Source organism: Oryzias melastigma, linkage group LG23 (genome assembly GCF_002922805.2).
Source record: "Oryzias melastigma strain HK-1 linkage group LG23, ASM292280v2, whole genome shotgun sequence".
Taxonomy (NCBI): Eukaryota; Metazoa; Chordata; class Actinopteri; order Beloniformes; family Adrianichthyidae; genus Oryzias; species Oryzias melastigma.
This window is the reverse complement of record NC_050534.1, coordinates 7,239,226-7,246,336: the sequence shown is the minus strand read 5'-3', so window position 1 is coordinate 7,246,336 and position 7,111 is coordinate 7,239,226. Positions and strand designations below refer to the sequence as shown.

The following is a 7,111-nucleotide window of genomic DNA, read 5'->3' as shown; positions in this document are numbered from 1 at the left end:
AATTTAGACGAGTTAAATTTATAAACCGATGACTGAGGTGCACATAGATAATAAACTAGTAGTAGGTTTTTATCATCCAGTTGACGCTACCTCCAGAATGCACAGATTTGATATGCAAAGCAAAACTTTGGTAAAATTTGATCTTTTATGAGTTAAAACCACATATTATCTTATGCTGCACAACATTGGCTACTAGCTGCATTGTTTGGCGCAGAGTATCTTTTATTTTGAAAATAAGTAAAAAAAAAAAAAAAATTGAAAAAAAAAGATATCATATTTTTAGAGATGCTAGTTTTTTAATATGTGTTTAGTCTTGTTTGTGCCCAAAAATAGACATTTAATATATAAAAAGAAAAAAAAACAAGAAGGTCATGAATGCAAATCCAAATTTCTTAAAGTAAGACTCTCCGGCTCCTTCTAGGTTTTGATAGGTAGAAAATGAGCTCAAATGGCCCTTTGCCTGTTGAAGGTTGCAGACTCCTGGTTTAGACACACCCTGTGATTTTTTACCTCTTCTGTTAGCCTACAAACTGACCCCGCCCCTTATTGGAGAAGAAAACAGTTTGGGGACTGGTAACACTGGTGTTACTTACAGTATGATATCAATATTTCGATATATATCACAATGATTTTCAATATGTATGTTTCCTTTATCGTCCTATCCAACATCTTTTTGTAACGACGTTTGGACTAATCTGTTTTAAATGTATCTAATGTTGGAATTTTAGACTAAACATTTCATTTTTAGTGGGCAAACAAACCAAAAACGTTGAGGAATTCAATATATTTTTTTAAGACTAACCAGCTCCAAACCCAAGAACCATATTGCTCCACTTTGCAGTAGATGACCCTAAACACCACTCTTTTCATGTATTTGATTTATTCTTAAAATATTTCATGATAAAAAAATGTATGTCTATGATTTCTTCTGCAGAGCTCCCTCTTCTTTCCTCTGGTGTCTTCTCTCCCGTGTTGTCTCCATCGCCATCGACGATTTGTGCGAACGACTCACGAGCACAAAAAAAATAAATTAAGAGATCAAAACCCATAGAGAGGAAATGGTTCAGTATTCCACACCGTGTACAATACAATATCATAGCAAATTAGCAGATTTCAATGGCTTCCACTGACTACCATAGATTTACAATGTTCAGTTGACTGCAGATCAGTCCTCGATAAAATTGCGTCTTTCCCTTTTTTTTTGTTTTTTTTTTGTTTTTTCTTTTTATCCCATAAATGGTTTTGATCGACTCGAAGATGACCATGAAAAGAAAGCAGCTACCGAGGTGTGAACAGAAAACCGGAGACTACGAGCCAGCAGTAATGAGGACGACAGCATTTGTTCACATCCTATTAAACTGCCATTGTGACCACATTATAGTCCAGTAAGCTTCTCTACAAAGGTACAACATATAAAACTGTTAAATATATAACTTTTTAGGGCCTCTCAAAATACATTTAGTGACATTTCTCTTTCCCGTCCCTTTTTTCAACTATACTCTCTGTAGGTGACGTTCCCGTCTGTTGCGATTTGCCCTCTTTTCCTTCGCCGTCTACCCGACAGTTCCTCCAGCAAACTGTTCAGACCTACTTAAAAATGCAAATCGGATTTCTTTTTTTCGATACACAGTAATATGTATGTAGTATGTATATTTCCAGTTCCAAAATACAGAGGTGGACTTAGTCTGAAAGGAAAAAAAAAACAAAAAAAACCATAAAGGAAAATATCCGAACAGTTTTGAAAGTACTCCACTGTCTGTGTACATTTAGTCTGCCACCGGTTGGAAAAAGTTTGCATCGGTCCACTTGTGCACCAACCCTCCGTGGGGAAAGTGGTCGGTGCCTGATGCTTCTCTCCAGTTTTGTTCTTTGGTCTATAAAAATATGGGTGGTTTACTCCAGCAGAAGGCCTATTCACAGCATAGAGCATTCACTTCCTAATGGCCTTAACCAGACGGTCCAAGAAGCGACAGAGATCCCATCTACGTTCTCCAAACTCCTGCACCAAAGAGATGTGGGGACTCCGGTAAGTTTGATGTGGCTAGCAGCTCGCAGAAGTGGGCTTCCAATGGCAAAAAAACCATTCACGGGACTGTAAGGAGTCCAACCCTCCGTGGCGTGAGCAGGTTGCTGCTAATTTTCACAGAGCAGGCAAATGCAGTGGCGAGGAGGTGGATAGGTTGACCCAGCGACAGACAGCGGCGGAGGGGGAGGTCAGAAATGCGGACAGGCCGGCCCCGCGGGAGGAGAAGTGTTTCGTAGCCAGTTTGTCCACGATCCATGGATGGGTTTGCAGCCATCAGACAGTCGACTCCCAGGTATTCCCATTCCCGACTGTTACGAAACCTGGAAAATCACAAAAAAAGAGGAAAAACATTAGATAATGCAATGAAACAGACATTACTGGTGATGACTTATTTGTTCATTTTTATGTCCATCTTATTTCGATTTATTTACAATCCACCATCATTATGTGTACCTCACCTTGTAAATATGAATTAAATTAAAATGTATGTTTGTCAAACAAAATAAAGGTTATATAAAAAAAAGTTCATACATTTTTTAGCTATATTTTTGCTTTTTATTTGACTCTAAACTTCCTAATATATGCTGGAAAATAATTATTGTTATATTTTCAATTACGTTTTAGCTTGATTTAATTTATTATTGATATTCTGTTTTTTTAAACTCTATGGTAACTAGGTACATTTCTGTGGGATCAATAAAGTTTTATTCAATTCTCTCAGGCGCATTAAAACACATTACTGGGCTACAAATAACATTACTAAAGCAAAATATGGCAGTTAAGTGAACTTAATTTATTTATAAATTAAAAACATACAATACAAGCAATTTATATGGGTTTATTTCATATCACTGTATATATATATATATATATATATTTTACTGATGTCATCTGAAAGAGACGAGCAAATGGCGTCATGATAGTTCTGGTGTAATCCTTTGCATTAAACATGGCAGTTCATTGAGATATTTACATTTTTTGAATGCATATGGAAAGCAAAAACAAACAAAGATGTATTTCATAACACTATACTGTGATAAAACTTGTAACAACACTGTAACACTTGTATATTTTCTGCCAACTCATTTCTGTTAGCTAATCTTAGCTAGCTTAGTGAGGTACATTGACCCACGTTAATAGGTTGTTGATCTAAACCTCATAAATTGTGGTTCTTTGAGGAAAAAGTATTATAAATTCCAAATTTTTATTATTATATTGTAATATTACTATATTATTATGCTATATACTATATCTAGGCTAGCAGTTAGCATAGACAGATGAACCTGAAATAGCTTTGGCTAATCTCTCTACGTTGCTCTTAAATTATAGAAAAAATGTACTTAAAAATGTTAAATCTATGATAATTTTTATGACTATTCACTTTTATTTGTTCCTTGTAAATAGTTCATTGGAGTGGCCAAAACTAGATGAAGCCCAAATATTGATGCTAGTTTGGATAAGCTAAGCTATGTTTAAGCTAGCTTTTGCTGCGTCAATTGTATAACAATAATTAAGTAAAATTGTTCTGGTACCAAAGACGTAGGAAAAAAATCTTAATATAATATTTAACCCTTGATAACAGACGATGTCCCCGGTGACCGACCGTAGCTCTTTGAGCGTTTATGTGATCAACGTAGATCACTTGATTCTGAGGAGAAAAGCGGCATTTCATATTAGCGCAAAGCTGCTTTTCTCCACCTCATAACCCACTGGAATAACTTTAAGTTTGTGAATGGTTTAAGAGTTACAGTAGTCGAAAGAGTCTAAACACTGAAGCTCCTGTTCTAAAGAATGAACAGACTTACAACAAAATGATACATCTTTTGAATTAATCTGATAAAACAAACGTTTCTCAAATGCTAGCTTTCAAAGAAAACTTATTTGAAAACTTTCCATTGAGTTTTTCTTCAAGAGACCAACAACACTTCATCTGTAGCTGTTAAACAAACACTATCACAAAGTTTCTGTTCCTCTCTAGCATTTAAGCAATGAACCAAATCCAGACTTTTGAAGGAATTTAATTATTCCTCTGACGAGGAAAAATACCTCCGTATTTCAGGTAGGGTGCATCTTTGTGTGTTGTGATTGCCTAGTGCTCCCTAACAAATGAGGATGTTAATTACAGCACACTGATTGCGTTGTCATTGTGTTTTGCAAGTCAAATATTATCCAGTGAGTGTAACTTCACAAGAAAACAAGTCTTGTACTGTATCCAAAGAAGTATTATTCTTATACAACTTTTTTTTGTTAGTAATCCTGTGACAATTTGGTCCAATAAGTCCAATACACTTGTTGAAATAGTTGGGGTTTTATGAACTGGTACAGGTGTTGGCCCTCAAGGGTGAAGCAGGTTTTGGGTTGTTTGACATCTTGAAAATGGTATATACTATCACCTGTGTGTTGTAAATGTATCGTAAAGCAATGTTGTATGGAAGTATTCATGAGGCTATTGCAAGTTGCATACATTTATAATATACAGATGATAGGGTGCCCTTACTCCATACTCAGTCAGTAATAAGGTACAAGTACTGGCTCCTTACTAAAAATAATGCAGTACACATGGGTGTGTACTTATTACTTGAACAGCACTAACAGACCGTGTGTGCCAGATAGTGTGCAGGAAATGAAGAACCTGTGCAACGTGTCTACGTCTCGCCTACTGTGACCCTTACGCCTGGTTCACACTGGACGCAGAATCGCCGTGTGAACCCGGCGTTACTCACCATTGTGTGTTGTATACATTTTCACTATACCACCTGTTTCCCACAACATAAGCGGCTGGGTGGCTCAGTGGGCTAGGTGAAGGGCTGGCACTCAGGAGCCCTGGGTTCGATTCCAGGGTTGTCCACTGATCCCCACCCAGATTGGGTCCTTAGGCAAGACCCTTGACGCTGCTGCCTAACTGGGTCCCTGTGCCCTTCAAGTACAGGGTTGTGTCAGGAAGGGCATCCGGCGTAAAATCACTGTAGCGAAACAGTGGGTGCTGTTACTCTCTGGCGACCCCGAAAGGGATAAGCTGAAAGTGAACTACTACCTGTTTCCCACAACATACCCATTTTCACTCTACAGTTTCACTAAGAAGTCTACGATCTAGCTATTTCGTGCATACAGGTTTGCCCATTCTTCACTCGCAGACCGCCAGTATCCACCTGTAAAGACAGTTGTGACTAAAAGCTGATTTGCGCCGGTCTTTGTTGCATAAAAAAAATAAAACGTCCATTAATCAATGTGAAAGTTTACATTGCCTCTCTCATGTCTGCGTCTGATGTCCGCTCCTTTGCAATGCAGTGCACACTTTAAGTGGGAGTTCTACTGTATTGACAGTCAGTTTTGTGGCCAAATCCCAGATAAACCAGAAATCGTCCAAGTTTCAAGATAAAAATGTCCGTTTTACTTTCAAAATAAAAGATTGTAAAATGTATAAGATATTTAAGATATTGTGTCTATGCGTTAACACCTCTGGATAACTGGAGTCTACTACCACCATGGACGTCAAGACTTTAATTTATGTGTAGAGACATAAATCAAATCAAACTTCTTTAAAAATAAGAAGCGGTTTTCATACTTGCGCAACTCAAAGTTCTTTACTACCAGACAGCAAGCCCATGGTTTAAAAGTGGGCAGAAAGCGTGAGCCCAGATAGGGTGTCCCCAGTTTCAGTGGTGGCACATTCGTGTTTGCCCACATTGACTTACATGGGAATCAGTGGATTAGCTTGCTATGCTAGCCAGCTGCCTGATGGACAACGTAGCATGCTAACGAGCTTCACTGTAGCATGCTAGCAAGCTCCTTTGTAGCAAGCTAACATGCTCCGCTGTAGTGAGCTAGCGACTGGATAGCATAGCGAGCCAACCCACTAAGTGCCCCTTTAAGCCAATGTGGGCAAGCACAGTTGGGGCCTCCATGGAAACTGCAGAGAAACCTTTTTGGGGTCCATTTGGCTTTGCTGGCAGGGACTATTAAAAAAATAAATATAAAAAAGGGAAATAAATATAAAAACCCGACCCACTATTTACCCTTCCCCGTCTCTGTATTAACGTATACAACCCAAAAACTTACACACAGTGAAATAAATTCTAAAAGAAACATAATTTAGATAACATCATTTAAGACAAAAAAAAGATCATTTCAAAGGACATGGGTCCTGATTGTAAAAGTTTTGGATGAACTACTCAACAAGTAGTCGAATAGTTTATCGGCAGGGAGGGGAAAAAGGACCAGAGATGTAACAGAGACGATGTAAACTTACGGTCTAGAGACACACTCACTACGCAACGCAAAGGAAACTTGGAGTAGACGGCCAATGTAAATACAGTTTATTGCTTTAATACACATTAAAATACTCTTGAAGACAGTTAAAAGATCAGGTAATGACTTGAGTAATAGCATGGATCAGGAAAGATTTAAACATCTCAGTGAGGTTTGGTTTAAAGATGATGATTTTGTTGGAGTTAGAGATATATTTACTTTTAACCACTACCCAAACTGGTGTCCATTTAAGTCCAGTTTTTGCCTATCACTGCCTCCTAGTGGACAGTGAAGAAAACAGAAATAAGCTGTAACGTCCTGGAAAGTAATAGAGGAAGTGCTTTGTGAATTCATTTAGGTAGGAGTGGGGCACAGGCGCAGTGTTATCTACGAGCTGCTGCTAACGTCCACATCAGCCGAGGTGATTTCCCTCCAACGACTTCATATTCTTTTCTCACGCCCGCTCTGTGGCAAATGGCTCCCCATTAATCTCACACGCAAATCTCATCTCAGTAGATCCAAGCCTTCCACTAAAAACAGGAAGGAATGTCGGATGAATATGAAATGAATTTGCCCTACGAATCAAGCTAAGCCTCGGGTGATTATTATCTGGGGTTTATCACAAAGTTACCTGACTTTTCCATTTAAAATCACATATAAGGGTATATTTTACATTAACTAAGGTGCATGAATGCTACATTTGTTGGAACGGGATTTGGTGAAATAGGAGTGGTTTGTCTTATTTCTAGGTACAAGGAAAAAAGTGCAAAATGCAAATGTTTAGACAGAAATTAGAAATCCTTCAAATTATTTAAGAAAATGAAAAAAAAAAAAAAA

The 7,111-nt window shown here is 37.9% G+C and overlaps 1 protein-coding gene across 1 annotated transcript in view; it reads right to left on the bottom strand.

Annotated features, from left to right (window-relative positions):
- Nucleotides 1-1,045: 1,045 nt before the first annotated feature.
- The window catches only part of tafa5 (TAFA chemokine like family member 5), a 169,299-nt gene continuing 163,233 nt past the window's right edge, over nucleotides 1,046-7,111 (bottom strand). Inside the window, exon 5 of the mRNA XM_024286155.2 lies at nucleotides 1,046-2,346. The gene's annotated coding sequence lies outside the window, so the exon portion shown is untranslated. The remainder of the gene's footprint in view (nucleotides 2,347-7,111) is intronic.